Raw genomic sequence first — 22759 nt, 5'->3', positions numbered from 1 at the left:
TGTATACTGAGGGATTTTATTAGTGGCAACGAATTAACCACTTATTTACACAAGTACACTTCTTCCTGTTACCTTAGACTCTCAGGATAAAAGTTAATGGGAAACTTGCCTTTTTCTTTTCTTTTTTTTTTTTTTTTTTTTTACAGGCTTAGGGATAAAGGGAGTATGTTAAGATAAGAGGCTAACAAGATAGGCAATTTCTTCTCTCTTGATGGTATTTTTAGAAAGGAGATCAGAGCTTCTAGAGAAGAGCACCAGATGTGGAATTATTTAAGGTGAATTTTATTAGTTGGAAAGTAATGATCTAAGTTACAGAAACTCAAGTAGGATCATCCATAAATAAAGAGAAATTCTAAGGCCAATGAAAAAACATTACCAACTTTCACTTTTTTAAAACACTTGGGCAGGTAGATACCAAAGTATGGCAGTTTTTCAAGATAATTAACATTTACTGAATCTTTTTTGTGGTCAGGCACTGCACTGAGAGCTTCTATTAACAGTCTCATGTAATCACCAAACGATGTGGGAGGCACATAATAGTCTGACATCCATTTTAAAGTCAACAAACTAAGCCGAGATCAAACCATTTTTAGAGGATCCCAGCACCTGATTCCAAAGGCCTAGCTTTCACCTCCTTCACTGCACTATTTGGCAACACTGGTAGGCGCCGCGAGCCTCTGCCCCAACATCGCTACTTGCACGGCCTCCTGGTACCGGGCCAGGAGGGATTGAACTTTATGGGATTGAATTCTTCAAAAGGAGCCAGATGACATGGGACGGAATCTGACAATTTGTTGCTGTCATTTCCCTTAAGAGCCTGTGAAAGTCTCCATATTGGGCTTCCTATTTTTAGTGAATTCATAAGCAAAATGATTTTCTTTTCCTCTTGTAAGTAGCACTAGGTGAGCCTCTCGCCCAGCACCGATTGTGAGGTTGCTTGCAGGAATTCAGCCGTGGGATGGGCCTTTTCTTTCCGTGGAGATAGATGGGAGGTACTGATTGTTTCTGTAGCTAGCAGTTATTGAAAGCTTAGTATGGACCGGACATGGTGCTAAGCTCACTATATAATTTATCTCATTTAATTTTCACAGATCTCTCCAGATAGATGCTGCTATCGTCTCCACGGTATAGCTGAGGAAACAGACCCACAAAAGATACGTGGTTGTCTTGCCCAACATTTCAAACCTAGCAAAAAGTAGTGGCAGGATTTGATTCCAGAGCTATCTGACTATAAACCCAAACTCTTAATCATTGTAAAATTCAATTAAAGTCACATTTTGGGGCAGCCCAGGTGGCTCAGCAGTTTAGCATGGCCTTCAGCCCAGGGCATGATCCTGGAGTCCTGAGATCGAGTCCCATGTCGGGCTCCCTGCATGGAGCCTGCTCCTCCCTCTGCCTGTGTCTCTGCCTCTATCTCTGTGTGTGTCTCTCATGAATAAATAAACAAATAAATAATCTTTTAAAAAATTAAAAAGTCACATTTTACTAGGTGTGTGCACCTTGGGCAAGATATATAACCTCAAGGAGCCACAATCTTCTCCCGAAAAATAAGAATAATATAACTGGTTCTCAGAGTAAGATAAGCAGATGTGACATAATGTACAGGTAAGAGCCTGAGGAATGCTAGAAGTAAGCATTAAAATAAATACCAACTAAAGTTTTAATTCTATTCAACAACATTCTTTGAATAGAAATGCTATGTCCTGTGCCTCCTACCACACTCTCCACATAAACTAGTGTCCAATTTCTATGCAGAGAGGACCCTCTAAGTGAAAGCTCCCATACTGTTTCTGTGATCCACAATATTTGTAAGACTTGTGTAGAAACAGGTACACAAGATGCCACTTCTTTATGATCAAGCCCACATGGAGGAAAGAGATTCTCCTAAAAATGTTTTTTTCTGGGAAGAAGTGTGTACAGTCTGTCTCTTGCTTTGCTGTTCAGGTTGGCCCCCTTAGATGGCATCTCAGAGTACCCCACATGAAACTACTATCCTACAGGTTTACATTGAAAAAGAAACAGGCCTTGTATTTAGCCTTATCCTTCTGAAACTGTTTGATTTGGAATTTCAAGAAAATAGTGCAGATTAAAAACATATTTATTCTGTATTTTCCCTTGGAATCTATTAAAAGTACCAAAAACTTTTTAAATAGGGAAGAACATTACAAGTTCAGAAAAGAGCTATAAAACAAACAAACAGAAAAAAAAGTAATGGGAGCGTGCTCCCAACAAAACCTACCAATTTCTGTAAAATGTGGGCTAAAACAAAGGAGTAAACTATAAACTTCATACATCTTAGAGTAAGCCAGAGGATTGCTAAAGACTTTTCCAATAACATTGTATATAAAAGAAGAAAAAAATAAGGGCATGGTGGTCCACAAAAGACTTAGGAACTAGCCCTAAGAAAGTCCAAGTCAATACTGTGCAAATAGCATAGGAAAAACGGACATTAAGGCTGGGATATTTGACCTCAAAAAACCATCTAGGGGTAACATGAGGAAGAAAAGAATAAAAAGAGAACAAAGACCAGATTGGTAGTTAAAAATGAACGCAACTGAGCAGAAATAAATCCAGAATGATCACTTCTAAAACCACAGTAAGCCAAGAGGCTCTGCTGAAACCCAAGATGACCTTGGACCAGTTCACCTGCTCACCATGAAAGGAAACATGCTGCAAGGTCAGGAAACTATGTTGAGTTGATGAGAACTAACAAGGCAACAACTTCTGATCTGAAACTGTCCATGGCCCCTGCTCAAGCCATGGGTGCTTTTCCACACAGCTCTTTTTTTTCTTTTTTTAAAGATTTATTTATTTATTCATGAGACACACACACACACACACACAGAGAGAGAGGCAGAGACACAGGCAGAGGGAGAAACAGGCTCCCTGTGGGGAGCCCGATGTGGGACTCCATCCATGCCAGGATCATGCCCTGAGCCGAAGGCAGAAGCTCAACCGCTGAGTCACACAGGCATCCCTTCCATGCAGTTTTTAATCTAAGTGCCACTAACAGCAAATTCTTCATTCAAGAAGAATAATAAACATAAAGATTCCAACATGAAACCCTCAACCAGATCCTGCAAAAAAAAAAAAAAAAAACTTTAAAAATGAACAAAAGAACAAGGACAAGCAAATAAAATAGTACACTAAGAAATAGAAGACAATTAAGCTATCATGTTCAATGCTTTTACAAAATCAAAGGGATTATGGATTCTGAAACGGGACCTAATAAGGAGCTACAGTGATCAAGACCACACTGTAAAGACAAGTAAGCCTTAGTAAGAGTCACAAGAAACAAGATTGTATCAGTAATGCCTTCAGATATTGAAGTTATCAGATACAGAAGATAAAATAGCCGTATACTAGGTATTTTTTAAAAATAAAACATTGACTTCTCTTTTAATGTGAAAGGAACAAAGAGTAGTGATGAAAATTTGAAAAAGAATCCAGTAGGACGTTTAGAGAATAGAGGCACTGAACATAAATATTTAGTGGACGGATTAAGTAGGAGATAAGCACAGCTGAAAGGGCTATCTGAAGACATTATCAAGAATTAGGTAGCTTTGAAGATGAATAAAGCAAGATGAAAACAAAGTGAAACTAGGAAATGGAATATGCAAAAGAGACGTGAAACACAGAAGCACAGAATGGGATTCTCTAGCACACATCTAATTCAATATTGGGGGGGTGGGGAGAATAGAGGAAATGAAAGAAAAGTGATATTCAAGAGATATGGCTGAAAAATCCCTGATCAGATGATAGATAAGAAGCCTTAGAGATACCTGGGTGGCTCAGTGGTTGAGCTTCAGCCTTTGGCTCCAGGCCTGACCCCTGGGTCCCAGGATTAAGTCCCACATCGGGCTCCCCACAGGGAGCCTGCTTCTTACTCTGCCTGTGTCTCTGCCTCTCTCTCTGTGCCTTTCATGAATATATAAAATCTTTAAAAAGAAGAAAAAGAAGAAGGCTTAGGTATGAAAAGTGAAATGAATGCCATTCAGGATGAACAGAAGAAATGAACACCGAGGCACATTTCAAAAAATGTGAAATAAGGTTTTTTTATATTAAAAAATGAGTTTGTCATTAGACTTTCACTAAAAAAATCAATATTAGAAAGAAAGAAAATAATCTCAGAAGGACTGTCTGAAATACAAGAAGAAATGGGAAGAAATTAATAACAATGAAAGTAAGAAATGTTTACAAAAGAATCATTGTTATTATATTTAATTTGTATGTTGTAGAAGACCTAATTGAAATGCTTGGAAGCAATAGCATACAAGTCAAGAGAAGAGTGATCACAGTTAGTGGGTAATATCCTTTCTTCAAATGAGAAGGTTAACTGTGTTTGTTAATTTTGGACCTTACTAGGCTATTTAGTGCACATGCTACAAGTTCGAGTGTGTCCACTAAAAGAACAAACAAGAAATGTATACCCTCAAATCCAGCCTAGTAGAGTGAAAAAACAAAAATAAAACCCACTCATTTAAAAAGGAGAATTTTATTTACTTGTTTTTATTTATATATTAATTTTTAAAATATTGATTGATTTGATTGATTGATTGATTGAAGAGAGAGAGCAGGAGCAGGGGGTGGGGCAGAGGAAGAAGCAGACTCCTTGATGAGCAGGGACCCCCACTCTGGCTGAATTCTGGACCCTGGAATCATGACCCAAGCCAAAGGGAGACCCTCAGCTGGCTGAGCCACTCAGGTGCTTCTGTATTTATTTTTTGAAAAGGAGAATTTTTAAAGGCAGAGAAAAAGCAAGTCAACAGTACAATATAAGTTAGTAGGACACATAAAATGAATAGCCAAAACAAATAAAATAAACCAAATAATCCAAATAAATTATCCAAATAAAAGATAGAATTTTTGCAGATGGACTTTTAAAAATCCAGCTATATTCTGTTTACAAGAGACACATCTGAAATATAAAGATCTAAATATGTTGAAATTGTGGAAAAGCAAACATCAAATAAAAAACTGCTACAAAAAATTCTGTAATAGTTATTTGATGTTAAAAATATTGATTTTATTTCAAAAAAGAATTTGAGATGACATCTCTACATAGTGATGGAAGTTTCCAGTAATCAGAAAAATACAATAATTCTAGACACTTATTCATCTATAAAATAACTTTAAAATAAATAAAGCAAAAACATTTTAAAACACAAGAAATAGAAAAATCTAACCCAAAGTCAAAAACTTCTAAATATTTGTCTCCATTTAATGGTCAAATATAAAAAATTGAATTATACCTAATTCTGCATCCAGAAGTTAGAGAATACACATCTGCTCAAATGCACATTGAACAACAACAAAAAAGTCAACCAAGTAACAAGCTAAAAACAAATGCCAGCTATGCATATACATTAAGTATCATGCAAACTATATTATCTGCATTGTAATGAATTAAAAGATTCAATAACACAAAACTTAAATAAAGCATCCCATGCATTTGGAAATATAAAACATAATTTTGTATAGCTCATTTGCAAAATAAGTTAATCATAATGCAAATTAAAGATATTTAGAACTAAGCAATAAGAATAATATATATCCAATATATGTCAAAACCCGTGGGATGCATCCAAACTAGGGATTAGAAAGAGATCTATAGCTTTAAATAATCACTTTAAAAAATCTGAAAATTAAAGACTCCTAACTCTGGGAAATGAACTAGGGGTGGTGGAAGGGAAGGAGGGCGGGGGGTGGGGGTGAATGGGTGACGGGCACTGAGGGGGGCACTTGACGGGATGAGCACTGGGTGTTATTCTGTATGTTGGCAAATTGAACACCAATAAAAATAAATTTATTATTAAAATAAATAAATAAATAAATAAATAAATAAATAAATAAATAAAAATAAAAAACCTGAAACTATCCTAACAAATTAGAAATATTACAGTAGATGAAATTTGAAGAAAGTAGTAGAAAGGAGAAAATTTTTAAAAAAGCAAAAATTAATAAAATAAAAGACAAAATGTATAAGTACAACAAAGACAAAATGTATACTTTAAAGACTGCTGAAATAGGTAAGCTTCATCCAAGATTGAAAGGGGAAAACGAGAAGAGACAAACAAATATTCAGACTTTTAAAGATAACATAACTAAATATTTGACAGATTAAAAAGAAAATAAAGTCATATTATGAAGACTATTATACTAAAAGTTTGGAAACTTACATGACATAAGCAGAGTCCTAGAAGTATGTAAATTATTAAAAATCCCTCAAGAAGAAACAAAATTCTTTTTTTTAAGGTTTTATATTTTCAAATAATCTCTACCCCCAATGTGGGGCTCGAGCCCACAACACCAAGGTCAGGGTCACCTGCTCTACTGACTGAGCCATCCAGACACCACAAGAAGAAACAGGATTCTTGAATAATCCTGTAATTAGTGAAGAAAGTCATATAAACATTTAAAGGTCTTTCCTAGAAGTAAATAGCAGACCTAGATGACTTTATAGCTGAGTACTACCAAGCTTTCAAGGAACAGGTCATGCCAATCTTCCAAAAACTCCCAGGAGAAGAGAAAAAGAAGAAATATTCTTTGATTCTGTCATTAGACCAGCATTATTTTGATAGTCCCCGGGGCTACCATAAGGAAAAGGAAGATGATTCAGGTAAGAGTTCATGGCCAATGACAGGAAATTTGGGATAATATTAAACCTCAGCTGGAATGCAGAGAATGGGGAGGGAGGGTGTGATTGAATATCTGAATAACAGAGACAAGGAATAAGAAAATCATTAGCATGTGCAGGTGTGAGCACAGTGAACCAGGGACTCTAAGATCAAGTTAATATACTAATTAGAAGAGAATTTTTAGGAAGGTAATTAGTCATTTCAAGGCGATTAATTCAATTTTAAAGGGTTCTGGTATTAAGAACTTGATTCTGAGTTTTACAAAAATAAGTAGAGGTACAAAAAGGGAAGGTAGACCTTCACTTATGAAGGAACACCATCATAAATAAAGCAGAAATGAAGAAAAACAATGGCATCTGGAGGAAAAAAGAGAAAAGACTTGGCGAACAGAATACTCAGATTTTTAAACTACCAGTGATGGGAATTCAAGAACAAGAGGAAATAGAGAACAGCTAGAGCCAATAATCAAAGAACAAAAATAAAAGTAAACTATTAGTGAGATTAAAAAGAAGATGAGGGGTGCCTGGGTGGCTCAGTGGTTGATGTCTGCCTTTGGCTCAGGTCGTGATTTCCAGGTTCTGGGTTCAAGTCCTGCATCAAGCTCCCTGCAGAGAGCCTGCTTTCCCCTCTGCCTATGTATCTGCCTTGTTCTGTGTCTCTCATGAATAAATAAATGAAATCCTTTTAAAAAAAGATGAATTTTTCAGATCGAAAGATCAATGTAAACAAGTTTAGTACACACACACACACACACACACACACACCAGTTACTTCTTAGTCCGATTTATAGGCAAAATTTTCCCAAGAATGTTTTCCAAGAATAAGTATCCAAGAATTTCAAGAATAAGTATTGAAAAATATACTTTGTAAGAGGAAAAAAAACTGGCTTTGGATTGTTTACATGCAGAATGAGAAGACAAAAGAGCAACAATATTACCATCTTGAGAAAGGGCTGTCATCCTAAAGCATATCCCACTAATACAGCATTCTTTTGAGAAAGCAAAGCAGAGATGCGTTGATATATCAAAGATTCAGAAAATACGCATCTGATTAAGTTTAAAAATAAAGTTGTGGAACATTAATTTGGTAAAATTCAGTTTATGTTAATACATTAAATGTTTATGGGTTTTAGATATTAAAAACTACAATTTAACATATAAATTATAAGTATTTTTAAGTACAGTTTAATTTATAAATGCCCAAAGGTCTGTAAGAAAGCTCACTAAAATGTTAACAATATCTCTGAGGATGTTAGTAGGAGTTAACTGGAAACATCTTTCATTTGATTTAATAAAAGCATAAAAATTATTTTGTCACTGCCAAGCAGCTATGCTCACGGACATTCTCATTTGAGGATAGTCTGGTAATCCATGCTTGACTCCCATTAAGTATGTTCCTTTTTCTGGCACCTCACAGGAGATTTTGCTCTTATAAACCTGACAATTTTAAATTCTTTCTTGTTTCCAAAATAAGTCCAAAGGGCATAAAACGCATTCTAAAACAACTGCTAATTTTTGTGTGTCCCGTGCTTAGTGATACATACACAACATTTAAATTTTTTTGGTTTATAAGAAAAAAATGTCAATAATGTCTTTTGGATCATTTTGTATATTAGATTTTCCCCCTAAAATAGCAACAATTAAACCTCTCCAATTACACAAAGGTAAAGCATATGGATTTTTTTTAAAGATTTTATTTTTCTATTTTATTTATTCATAGAGACACAGAGAGAGAGAGGCAGAGACACAGGCAGAGGGAGAAGCAGGCTCCACGCAGGGAGCCCCACGTGGGACTGGACCCCCGGTCCCCAGGATCACGCCCTGGGCTGCAGGCGGCGCTAAACCGCTGCGCCACCGGGGCTGCCCAAAGCATATGGATTTTTTTATGATCCCTCAAAGTGTAAAAACCAACCAACATGGATACTGTAAGCATGATCGATCACACACTAAAATCCAAAGATTTTGCTAAAAGCAATGAACGTCAACTCAGCATTGGTCTGGCAATACCATTTCTAACTTCAGTGTGTCTTTTTACCAGGGGCTGCTTCATCTGTTACCGTCAATGACAGAGAAAGGGGAGACACTCGTTTGTCATAACTGGCGGGCAAATTCTGAGGCAGATTCTAAGTCTCCTGAGTATTCAGATACAATCCATTCAAAACCTTCTGATTAACAATAGGTTTGAGCACCCATCTGAGGCCCAGGTGAGCCTGCCAGTCAGCATTATTTGAGAAAAGAGTTTTGAGGCACAAGAAATCAAGTCAGTCTCAATACTCCCCGGGTGCACAGACAATACTAGGTACTGTGGGGACATGAAAATGAATAAGTAAACAAATCTACCTTTAAAGAAGGTATCATTTTTTAGAGGCTTAAGAACATGAAATGACCATATATTGTACACTGTTACATACAGAAAAACAAAGAGGAATACAATTAGTGCTATTAAAAAAAATCAGTTCTATTTTGTCACTGCCTTTTAGTCTTTTGTCTTCAAGATCCCTTTCGTGATGGGATGGCCGAATTGGGAGCACTTACGGTCTAATTTTCACACCAGAGCAACCTTCTTTGCATGTCTAGCAGGGTTCTGGTATGGAGCAAAAATCATCTGCTGAGACTACTTCTTCCCTTATGAAATCTCCTTTGCATACTTTTTCTGTGAGTGTATCTCATTAAGGACAATCTCCATGCATCAGAGGTCTGAAATTGCTAATTTTAGAAGCTAAAGAGAGGGATCAGGGTTTCTTTCCTGGTTTCTTGACTCATCTGCAATAGTGTCCAACTTTGCATAGCAGGACACCTGTTGTTCGCTGATGAAAGGTCCTACGCAAAGTGTAAAGACCAAAGAAGGGTAAAGGATGGAGAGTTCAAATCAAGGAGAAACCAAAGGGAAAACTGTGGGTGTGTGAATGAGTGTGTGTGCGCCTGTGTGTATTTGCACATCTACAGGGTGATGGGCAGGGTAGCATCTGAACTAATTTATAAACAATTCACTGAATTTGAGAAAATTAGAAATGAAAAGAGGGGGACTCATAGACTATGGGAACAGCATCCACAAAACAGCAATGTCAGGAAAGCTGGGGGTGAAATAAGGGTGCAAAATATCAGATTTAACCTAAGATAATTTGACATCCATTTGATCCATCTACAAAGTTTGTTAAAGCAGGTAATCATAAAAACTTGAAGATTCCACCTAAAATAGATAGGTGTAGATTCATTCACCAACATTTTGACCTAAAACCAGGTCCCCACCTTTGAGGATGGACTCGCTAATTGGAATTCCAACAGTATCATTCTCGTATATAGCATTACCCACAATATCCAGCTCCAGTTTCTTTAAAGTGAGAGGAGAAAAAAATAAATAAATAAAATAAAATAAAGTGAGAGGAGAATGAAAAGACCCTCGTGAAGGAATCTAAGTGCAGAATTTGAGTTTTTTTCTATTTTCTTCCTAGGCTTTTTACTGTCCTGCCCAATTTCATCGACAGCTTTTAAATAGCAAGGACAACTGGGAACACAGACAACCAACCCCTGGACAGCATGACACCACCTCAACAAAAGGGAGCAGAAGTAGCATGAGCACACCAAATGCGAATTAACGCGGGAATGGAGAGCTTGTGTTGGTCTGATGAGGCACTTTTGCAGAAGTCTGTTTAAAAAGACTACTGTACTGAGATGCGTGTAGGGAAGCAGGAAAATAAAATCGTAACTATGTTGAAGGGGGCATTTCGAGCTCTGCTAAGGTTTCGTGATGAATCCAGTGGATAACAGAATATTTTTCTTGGGAAATGACACACTCTGCAGTTGACTTTGCCCTTGGAAAGATTGATCTAGCAATTGAGTAGGGCGAGGAGGATAGGCAGAGAGTGCAGTAGGAGTGTGGATTGTGTGAGGAGTTTCTTCAAAAATCTAGATTTAGGTCAGAAATTGCAAACTGGTTTCCAGGAGGCTAAATATGGCTGACAAGGGATCCCTGGGTGGCGCAGCGGTTTGGCACCTGCCTTTGGCCCAGGGCGCGATCCTGGAGACCCGGGATCGAATCCCACGTCGGGCTCCCGGTGCATGGAGCCTGCTTCTCCCTCTGCCTATGTCTGCCTCTCAATCTCTCTCTCTCTCTCTATCATAAATAAATAAAGATCTTAAAAAAAATAAATAAATAAAAATAAAAATAAATATGGCTGACATGATTTTCTTTGGCTTGCACTGTATTTTCTAAAATTCAAAACTTAGTTGCGTCGATGTTTAGAAACCAGGAGACCATGTACAACTCAATTAAAAACAGAACACCTGGAGAACAATTCACAGGAGCCCAGTAGCAACTGGCCTGCTAGCCAGGAGCCCGGTGGTCCCCATTTCTTTCTGTTGTCCTGACTCTGAGGCTGATTTGTCTTTTTCTTGCCCACACGGCTCACCCACATGCTGTACTCTCCGTCATCTCTGTGGTTATAGAAACAGGAAAGTTTGTCCATTTGGTACAATTGAAATGCAGGATATCTAGGGGAGAAAAGGGGTGTTGGGGTCAGACGGTTAGATTAGAAGCAAGGAACTCTGGCCTGGGAAAATGGCTGAGGAACACAAGTGATATTTCACGTTATGACAGAAGATGAGAACCCCAGGGGAAGGAGCAGAGACAAGGAAAAGCAGAAAGCAGAGGAGACAGCTCAAAGAATGGCTCCATTTAGTTCGCTGAAAGAGGAATACGAAAAGGAATGATCAGGAAGGCAGGAGTGGAGTATTTCGTAATGGAGAGAGTCTGATCCCAGACAGTAAATGTTACAAAAAGATCGAGAAAGACCCAGTCTAGCAAACATTAGTATTGTTCTTTAGAAGGCGATCAGTGACGAGACGTGGTATGTTTGAATGATGACATGGAGTGGCCCGGAAACCAGATCACAGAGGAAGGAGCCAACAAGTCGTCGGGTTAGAAGAACGTGGAGACCGTGAACGGGGGCCACATGCTTCAGAGGAGATCGTTATGTCAAGAAACGGAAGAAGATACAATAACAGATTCAAGGGCAATCAGCCAAGAGAAGTTCATAGATACAGATGTATACGTACCTATATATGCATTTATGCGGCTTGTCCATACGCACACCTCTAGGTATACGCACGTATTTAAAATGTATAAAATTATGACAGAGTTCCCTCAATCTAGGAGTGGAGACAAGGTATCTTGGAGTATGATTTTATTATTAAAGGAAGCCACTACAGGGGCTCTTTAATTACTAAATGTAACCCACTATCCTAGATGCAAAGAAATAATAGGACCTTTCATCAGCGAACAACAGGTGTCCTGCTATGCAAAGTTGGACACTATTGCAGATGATTCAAGAAACCAGGAAACCTGATCCCTCTCTTTAGCTTCTAAAATTAGCAATTTCAGACCTCTGATGCATCGAGATTGTCCTTAATGAGATACACTCACAGAAAAAGTATGCAAAGGAGATTTCATAAGGGAAGAAGTAGTCTCAGCAGATGATTTTTGCTCAATACCAGAACCCTGCTAGACATGCAAAGAAGGTTGCTCTGGTGTGAAAATTAGACCGTAAGTGCTTCCAATTCGGCCATCCCATCACGAAAGGGATCTTGAAGACAAAAGACTAAGCATGCAAATGAAAACGTAAAAGAACTGCCATCTTGGGAGCTCACATTCCCCTCGCTGAATTAAGCACCAGATGACCTAGACTGGCCTCTTTCCAAAAACTCTCAAGCTATTGAAGCCTTGGGATCAGAAACAATATCAGTGCATTGAAGTCTGGAGGGCAGGCTTCAGTAACAACATTTTGTGACACCAACAGAAGCAGCAGTAACTGAACCTGGCTGCCTATCAACTTTTCACATTCTCTGTTTCTCTTCTCAGGAAGTTTGGAAGCACAACCAAGTAAGGCCCCAACAGTCCCAGGGACCTCAGGGAAGGACGATGGACTAGGATTCATGAATGGCAACGTTCTCGTGCTAAGTGGAGCAAATCAGAGGCTCACAAAATTAATTCCAATGTTGAAGACGTATGACCTTCTTTTTTACTTTATGTTGGTTAAATTCAAAATAAAGAAAAATGACAAACATTCATAGGCCTGACGGAAGGAATCTATAGGTAAGTAAAAAAACATGGATTCACACCAGTCAGTATATTTTTCCAGAAACAGGGGCAGAGGGAGAGGGAGACAGAAATCACTGGGGGTAAAAGAATTGAGGGCATTCCTGTCAGATGCCTTCCATTTCAGTGAAGTAGGAGTCAGAATCACTCCTTGTCGAAAACTGAGGGAGGAATGAGGTCGGGAAGAGCAAAGATCTCACACAACCATAATGGGAAATCTAAAAGGAAACCACTAGGAGGTAGCTTTCTCCTAAAGACACTTACTCTTTGACATTTTTCATAATTTTTCTTATACTTTTTTTCCTTTTCAGAGTCCAACTCTTTACCAATCACAGAGCTAGCAGAGAAATAGCTCTTAGAGCAGTGTTTCTCAAAGCATAGTTCCTTGGCTACCTGTGTAACAATCCATCGGGAAAGTTGTTTTTAAACCAAGATTCCTGGACCCCACCCAGACCTATTTGATGGAATTCCTGGGATCCCATGCCTGGGAATCTGCATTTTACAAGTTTCCCAGGTGGTTCTTATGCAACAAGCCAGCACTTGTCTGAAAACTGTTGTTTCAGAACCACTATCTTAGCTCATGTCTAGTCCACCAAGTCTTATGCATGACTAATCACCCACATCCTGTTTTTAATCAGTGGCTCTGTCTATAGTTTTAAAACAAAAATAAAAGAGTCACAAACTGTGGTGAGGAAATGACAACTGTGTCTTTAAGCTAGTTACGAACAGATTGATACACCCCTTATCATCTTCTACGTTTTACCTATTTATTTAAAAAAATAAAACGCTAAGCATTTGCCTAGGCATCATCCATTGATGGTCAAGAATGATAGTTACTGTAATTAAGAATAATTATAGAATTTTATAGTATTAAACTGCATTGTCTGGTCAATTAGTTTATCATTCTCCACCAGTTAGTTGAGGTAGTGGTGAGGTTGAAAGATGTATTAACTCAATCCTAGACATTTGAGGAAAAAGCAATTACAAAATTTCACCCTCCAAACAGTGTAAATAGTGTTCTCGTTTCCTTTCTGGCACTACGAGTCCATTAGCTTTTGAAGACCCGGGTTATAAACCATTGTGGAATAGAAGACACTGACTTCAAACACCCACAGGAAGGGAAGTGGGTGCCAGGTGGTGTCTTGTATGTTTTTCATTCTGAGCATGGACATCAGTAATGAATTTGTAATCCGACTGGAAAGCTCTCAGGTTATAATCACCAAATTGACATTGTTGTAAACAGAAGGGAAAGCTTACTTCAAATCCAGGTTATTTTCTTGGATGAACAAGTTTGTAATTTCCCTTATCATATATCTGATTTGATGTCATAGCTTAAGTGAAGTTCTTTGCACTCTTTCCCTGAAGGGTTTATGTACAAAAATTACCACCTTTCTAACTTCAAACATTTAGGTGGCCCTTGGAGAGGCTCTTAAAATATATTATGTATCTCCTCTCCTTTAGAACTTCATACCCCAATACGCATCTTCTGACATGACTCTTAACTGTTGAGGTGAGGGGCTTTTATTTGTTTTTGAGTTTCTAACCCAGTGTCCACTAATTATAATTGGTCAATTATTCTTTGACTTGTTGAGTGATTGAAGAAACCAATGAAAATTGAACATGAGCACTCTTTTCCTACTCAAAATTCCTGTCCCTTTAATAAATAATGTCTTCAGCTGATGGCTACAAAATTATAAGAAGGAAAATTGTACATGCCGCCAAGGTTAATGAAGTCGTGCGCCTACACAAGGCTAGCGGCCAGTCTCACAAGAGCTATCACAAAGTGGTATTCTTTCTTATGCAGGATTTGGTTAGTGGCAGGTGTCCTCACTGAGGTCGAGTAGGAACTCGATTCTGCTAGCATCTTCACGGTGCCTTGTCATCTGTCTTTTCTCTTTGGTTGCCTTTAAGATTTTCTCATTGATGTAAGTGCTCCATGGTTCCACTATAATGTATGAGGGTGGGTTTATTGTATTTACCCTGCTCCTAACATCGTCTTTCTGATTCTCTTAATTCGTGGGTTGCTTGTTTTTTTAATGATTCTGTTAAATTCTCATTCATCAACTTTTCAAATATAACATTGCTCTCATTTTCTGTTTCATTCTGTGTTTATTGGATGTTTTCATTCTCTCTTCCCTATCTGTAACCTGTTCTTAATCCCTCTGCTCTTTTTTTCTTTCTGTCTCTACATTAAGGTAATTTACTACACCTTTTAGTTCACAGATTCTCTGTATCTATGTTGGATGTGCTGCTCCTCCCATCCGGAGGACTTAATTTCAATGACAATGTTTTCAGAATGAAATGTCTTTATTTAAATTGTCCTAGTTGATCTTGATATTTTAAAAAATTCCCATATGGTTTCTATTCCCTCCTTTTATTCTCTTTAATCAACTTTCATGTACTTTTGTTTTAAAGTTTATTTTTTGGGCACCTGGATGGCTCAGTTAAGCTTCTGCCTTCAGCTCAGGTTATGATCTCAGGATTCTGGGATCGAGTCCCGCATCGGGCTCTCAGCCCTAGGAGAGTCTGCTTCTCCCTTTGCCTCTACCTCCACTCATCCTCTCTCTCTCTCTCTCTTGCTCTCGCTCTTGCTCTCTCTCCCTCTCTCCTGCTCCCTCTCTCTCTCTCTCTCTCAGATAAACTTATTTGAGAGAGAGAAAGAGAGAGCACGTGCATGCTGGTAAGAGGAGAGGTAGAGAGAATCTCAAACAGACTCCCGACTCAGCATGGAACCTGAAGCAGTGCTCATTCCCACAACCCTAAGATCAAGACCTGAGCTGAAACCACGAGTTGGAAGCTCAACCAACTGAGCCTCCCAGGTGCCACCCCCCATGTACTTATTTTTAATAAACTTTACTTTTTGAACAATGTTGGATTTACAGAAAAATTCTGGAGATACTTCAGAGTTCCCATATGTCCTGCATCCAGTTTCCCCTATTCCTGACATCTTATGTTATTATGGTACATATGCTACAGTTAATTAATCAATATGGATACATTTTTACTAACTAAAGTCCATACTCTATTCAGAATTTCTTTTTACTTAGTATCCTTCTCTTGTTCCAGGGTGCCATCCAGGATACCACATTACCGTTAGTCATCATGCCCACTTGGGCTTCTCTTGGCTATGATAGCTTCTCAGACTTTACCTGTTTTCAAGGACCTTGACTGCGTTGAGGAGTACCACTTGGTATTTTGTAAAATGACTTAACTAGGATTTGTCTGATGTTTTTCTCATTACTGGACTCAGCTATGGGTTTAAGGAGGAAGACTGCAAATATGTAGCTCTTCTTGCTACATCATATCAAGCGTACATAAAATCAACATGACCTGTCACTATTGATAATGACCTTGATCATCTGACTGAGTAACATTCGTCAGGTATCTCTGCTGTAGAGTTACTTTTCTCCTCCCGTTCCTATGCTGTACTCTTTGGAAGTGACCATGTTTAAGGAGTGAAGTGTTCTGCTCCAACTCCTCCAGAGTGGAATATCTTACATAAGTTACTTGGAGTTCTTCTGCATAGAAGATTCATCTCTTCATTCCATTTATTATTTATTTTAAAATAAATAAATATAATAAATGTTCATCTATTTACATTGGTATGGACCCATCCATGGATATTTATTTTGTATCTTTGGCTATAGTCTAATATCCTTTTACTTAGTTTGCTGCTCCGACTTCCATATTTGACCATTGATTGCAGTCTCATTCAATTGATTTCTGTCTCCCTTTGATGTATCTCCCTTATTGTGAGGTTTTTTTTTTTTTTTTTATGCAAACACACGAGGGTTTATTTACAAGCTCGAGCTTGGGTCCAAGTATACCCGACACAGCGACACAGCGGAGCAGGGACTTGGACCCCAGGTGGGTTTCAGCTTAGTTTTAAGGGCTGGTCTCGGGGACCTCCAGAAGGGCTGGAGCAATTCCTCAAGTTCTGTTTACATTTTGATATGGGGCCTTCAAGGGCATTGAGCTCTGTTCTTATTCTAATAGGGGCTTCCTGCCCTTGGCTTGGGCTCTGTTCTCATTCTAATAGGGGCTTTCTAGGGCATTAAGCTGTAAGCTGTTTTCTTCCTGTCACTGAAGTAAGGAGCCGTTCAGCTCTTATTCACAGGGGCCTGGGATGGCTGGACTTGTGCTAACGCTGAACTCAAAGTGGAATGGCCTTAATTTTCTCGGCCTCCACATTTCCCCCTCTCAGAGGAATCTAAGGAAGGACCCAATCATGGGTCCAGGTTGCTCTCAGAGTGAGCCGGGGGGAATGATTAAACCAGGATTCTAACCAACCTTGTTGCTATTCTCGCTCCCATTTACATTCCAGGGAAGAAGCAACATCTTACGTTTAAGGCAGCACACAACCATCCCCACCCCACCCTTTGTTGTAAGAAGACTAAATCTAATCCCCTTCTATTTTGAAAGACAACCTCAGACTAGGGAGTCTTGGAGGTGGGAAATAAGTGAGAACGGCGCAGTCTTAGCTTTAGGGGATTGTCCTTGTCCGGTTGGCTTTTCCATTCTGGAACAAAGTCCTTGAGAACGGCGTGTGGGTCAGGCGTGTGGGTCAGCTGGCCGGACGTGGTGTGTGGGTGTAGTGGACCCAGGGAGTAATCCCGTCGACCTTGAGAGCGGTGGGAGTGGTCAGGATCCCGGTGTGAGGTCCCTTCCAGCGAGGTTGAAGTGTCCGGTGTTGGTATCTCCGCACGTACACCCAGTCACCTGGCCGACATCGATGGGGATCTGGGGGTGGCCCCGTCTCGTAGAGGGCCCTCAGCTTAGGCCACACCTGCTCATGGGTTCATTGTAACATTTGGAGGGAGAAAAGAAGTTGGTGATCAAAAAATTTAGCAAGCACCTCAGGTTTTAAATTGGGGATAACAGGTGGAGGAAGACTGAACATGATCTCGTAGGGAGTCAGTCCCATCTTATATGGGGAGTTCCCCACCCTATATAGGGCGAAGGGGAGGAGAGTCACCCAGTCCCCGCCAGTCTCCAGGGCTGATTTAGTTAAGGTCTCCTTTAATGTCCTGTTCATCCCCTCTACCTGTCCTGAGCTCTGGGGCCTATATGCACAATCATTTCCAATCAGCCCCAAGTACTAGGGCCACTCCCCGTGTTACCTTAGAGATGAATCCTGGGCCGTTCTCTGACCCAATCTTAACAGGAAAACCATCCCTCGGTGCGAGGTCTTCCAACAGTTTCTTGGTCATGTTGTGTGCCGTGTCATGTTTGGTGGGAAATGCCTCTGTCCATCCTGAAAAAGTATCTACAAACACTAATAAATACCTGTACCCGTATTTTCCAGGTTTTACCTCAGTGAAGTCCACTTCCCAGTAGGCTCCCGGGCGGTCCCCCCGGAGCCGGTGCCCGGGTTAGATCCATGGGCGGTGGCATTAGTTAACTGGCACGCGCGGCAGCTCGCCACGATCTGCTCGATCTTTGCTCGAGAGTCTTTAATAGTGACCTTCGCCTGTCGTGTGAGGTCTTCCATCTTCCTTGTTCCCGTGTGAGTACTCGGATGCATTTCGGACACGACTCGCCGTCCCAGTTCCTCTGGCAGGATGATGCTGGGGTCTGCGGCCCTCCCCCAGCCACGCAAGCACCGGGTCACAGGCAAGCGTTTGATCCAGTGTAAGTCAGCATCACTATAGTTGGGGGTGTCAGGCAGGGTCGGTGCCCCCGGATCAGGTCGCGTGGTTGCTAAGACCTGGGTCACCAAAAGGGCTGCCTCCTTTGCCTTCCAATCGGCTGGCCGGTTCCCCCGCTACTGGCGTGTGTGCCTTTTGGTGCCCCGGACAGTGGATGATGGCAGGGCCCTGGGCAGCCAGAGGGCCCTCAGGAGTTCAAGAATCTCTGTTTGGTTTTGAACAGTCTCTCCCTCTGCGGTCAGGAGCCCCCTCTCCCTGTAAAGGGCTCCGTGGACGTGAGCGGTGGCGAAGGCGGACCTGCTGTCGGGGTAGATGTTGATTCGTTTACCTTCCCCCATGGTCAGCGCCTTGGCCAGTGCGGTCAGTTCTGCCCGTTGAGCGTCCTCCAGGCAGGGGCAAGGGAGGTCTCCTCAAGACCCCCGGTCGGCGTCCTGCCAGAGCGTCCACCTAAGCCAATGCCGACCTAATACAGATTGGAATTCCTACAGGTAAAAGTACAGTTTAGAGCTCTCAGAGAATTTGTGTGCAAAAGGTGGAAAAAGTTAGTGCACTCACCACGCGTGAAACCCTCCGGATAGGGTCCTGGAGGTCTCTCGGATCCTGGATGAGCCCCCAAATGTTGTGCCCAAGATTACCTCGAATCCGAGAAACCACCGAGGAGCCCACCCCGATGCAAACACACGAGGGTTGATTTACAAGCTCGAGCTTGGGTCCAAGTGCACCCGACCCAGCGGAGCAGGGACTTGGACCAGGTTTCTGTTTTATACTTCAAATACTTCCTTAAATTATGGCACTGCAAAATAATCTAGGTTCTTTCACATTTCCTGTCCCAGTCCTAGAATCAGTCATTTCCCCAGGGAATCTTGGTTTCTTTTATTGGAAATAGTATTAGAAACCAAGATCTTGGTGCTAAGTTTGTTCATTGATTCTAGGTATCATTTCTTCTATGTCTTTTCTGCTAACAGAGCAAATTAATATGTGTATGTATATTACCCTTGTATATAACATATTTATAAATATTTTTCTATGTAACCATCTGTACCTATATTAAGCTAGTATTGAGTGCATATTGATGTCAGCATCTCTAACCTATTTCCACATGGATCATCCTAGCCTCTTCCTTTGCTTATCTGTAAACTACCACTCCAACAGAAAAAACCCTGGCTCCCATCATCAGTCAGTCATTTATTACTAGTTCAGTTCCAATATATAGGTACAGCAGTATCATAATGGTTAATAGCTATCCCCATGGGAAACAGTTTTCTCAACTGGACTACAATGTTTATGTATGGTTTCCTTGGCTCCAAGTTACAGACTCTAATCATCTCCAAAGTCCTTCTATTTTCTTGAGTAGGCTGTTTCATACATTAGTAATATAGTAAGAGTGTCTTGTCCATTCTGCATTCAATCCTTCACTTAACAGTTTTCTCACAGCTCTGGATGCTGGTTCCGGGTCTAGTCCAAGATTAAGGTTCTGTAGTGTTTGATTTCTAGAAGAGCTCTCCCCAGCTTGCAGAAGGATGTTTGGGCCTCAAATGGCCATTCCTACCCACCATGGCTCTGCTGCTGGGCAGTCAGCCTCCAGAACCGTGAGAAAACAAATTTCTGTTGTTTAAGCCCCAGTCTGCAGTAGATCAAGTAATTTTGTCTCAGTAGATCAAGTAGACTTTGACAACTCTATAAAACTCACCAGGGCTCCATCCATTCAACGTTCTTCACACACACCTCATTCCATCCTACACCCAGGCCCCTGGAAACCACTGATTTATTTACTATTGTTACAGTATTGCCTCTTCCAGAATGTCATGTAAATTAGAATCATATTAAAATCCCTTTCCAACTAACTTCTTTAACTTAGCAACATGCATTTAAGATTCATCATTTCTTTTCCTGTCTTCTTAGTTCAGTTTTTCTTACCCGAATCATATTCCATTATATGGATACAACCACAATTTATCCATTAACCTACTGAAGGACATTTCAGTGCTTCCAATTTCTGGTGATTATGAATAAAGTTGCTACAAACATCTGCGTGTGGGTTTTTGTGTGAACATAAGTTTTCCATCAGTTGAGTTAATACCTAGGAGCACAATTGCTGAACCATATGGTAAAGCTTTCTTTAGCATAGTAAAAAAATAGATGCCAAACTCTCTCCCAAACTGGTGGTACTATCTTGCATTCCTACCAGCAATGCAAGAGCATTTCTGTTGCTCCACATCCTTGCTATCAAATGGCATTGTCAGTTTTTTGGATTTTAGTCATCCTAACAGCCATGTACTGGTATCTCATTGCTGTTTTAATTTGCAAACCCCAAATGACAAAAGATACTGCATTCTTTTGATGCACTTACTTGCCATCTATGTATTATCTTTGGAGATGTGTCTGTTCAGATGTTTTGAACATGTTCTAATTAAATTGTTTGTGTTCTTATTTTTGAATTTTAAAAGTTCTTTTTTATATTTTGCACACAGGTCCTTTGTCAAATATGTTTTTTTGCGAATGTTTTCTCTCAAACTATGCCTTTTTTCCCCCAAAGAAAAGCAGAAGTATCTTTCCCATAGCAGAAGTTTTTAATTTTAATAAAGTACAAATATTGACCTTTTCTTTCACAAATCATCCTTTTATTGTACCTAAAAATTCATCACCAAATCCAAAATTCAATGATCACACTGATTTTGATTTCTCCTATGTTATCTTCCAGAAGTTTTATACTTTTATGTTTTATATATAGGTCTATAATTTGTGAAATGTGTAAGGTCTTGCATATGGATGTCCAAATGTTCCAGAACCATGTGTTGAGAACACCGTCCTTTCTCCATTTAATTGCCTTTACTCCTTTGTCAAAGGTCAATGGCTATATTTGCATGGGTCTATTTCTGGTCACGCTATTCTGTTCTGTTGATCTATATGCTATTCTTTTGCCAATACTGTGCTGTCTTAATTATTGTAGATTGACAGAAAATCAAGACATTGAGTATTGTCATTCCTTCAACTTCCTCTCCTTTTTCTGTTCCTCGTCCTCATTCTTCACTTTGGCTAGTCTAGGTCTTCTGCTTTTCTATATACACTTCACAATCAGTTTCTCAGGGTCTACAAAATAGTTTACTGGAATATTCATTGGGATTTTGCTAAATCTATATATTAAGAAGAAGTCACATCCTTTTTTTAAGTGTTTTATTTATTTATTCATTAAAGACACAAAGAGAGAGAGAGAGAGAGAGAGAGAGAGGCAGAGACACAGGCAGAGGGAGAAGCAGGCTCCATACGGGGAGCCCGACACAAGACTCGATCCCGGGACCCCAGGATCACGCCCTAGGCCGAAGGCAGCACTAAACCGCTGAGCCACCCAGGGATCCCCAAAGAAGTCACATCTTAACACTATAAGTCTTCCAATCCATGAACACAGAATCTCTATTTATTTAGATATTCTTGGACAACGTTTTTCAGATACAGATACTTGTCAAGTTTATATTTAAGTATTTCATTTTGGGGGTATTATTATAAAGTAATTGTTTAATTTCATATCCCAGTTGTTCATTGCTTTTACATAAGAAATTAATTGGCTTTTGTATAGTAATTTGTATTCTGTGACCTTGCTATATTCACTTATTACTTCCAAGATTTTTTTGTTGTTGTTGATTCTTCATGATTTTTCCCACAATCATGTCATCGGCAAACAAAAAGTTTCATTTCTTCCTTACTGCTCTGTATAGCTTTTGTTTCCTTTCCTTGTCTAAGTACACTGGCTGAAACTTTCAGTACAATGGTAAATAAAAGTGGTGAGAGGATATCCTGGGTTTGTACTTGATCTTAGGGGGAAAGCAGCCAGTTTCTCACCATTATGATATTTGCATATGTTCTTTGTTGAGTTGCAAATGTTCTTTGCACATGTTCTTCATTTATCCTCTATTTCTAAGAAATAGTTATATTCTTTCAAACTGCTATATTTTCTCTAGTTTTGATAATTCTGGTATTTGTGCCATCTCCTAATTTTTGCTCATGGTTGATTATCTCCTTTTGTGCTTTGTAGTTTTGATTATGATATTTTTTCTGTGGAATTCCTGTCCTGTGCTCATAAAGATCTACCGATATAGATGTGATAAATTTCATCATGCCAATCACTGAATTCACTTAAATACACTCAAATTCCTCAAGAAGAATTTTAAGGCAAGTAACCAGCTCACACTTTAATATTCTTTTAAATCTCCCATAATTTCATGCACTTAGTACAAAATCAGATCAGAAACAGACCTGAATTCAGTTTCCTACTCAACATTTTAGCTAAACAGTCTTGCCCAGGTTCTTAAATTTCAGAGATCTTACTACCTCTCTTTTAAAAATTAAAACATTCACCATTTGTATTTACTCAAAGGAGTTTAG

The sequence above is a fragment of the Canis aureus genome, chromosome 34 (genome assembly GCF_053574225.1).
Source record: "Canis aureus isolate CA01 chromosome 34, VMU_Caureus_v.1.0, whole genome shotgun sequence".
Taxonomy (NCBI): Eukaryota; Metazoa; Chordata; class Mammalia; order Carnivora; family Canidae; genus Canis; species Canis aureus.
Note: the sequence above shows the minus strand (reverse complement) of the source record.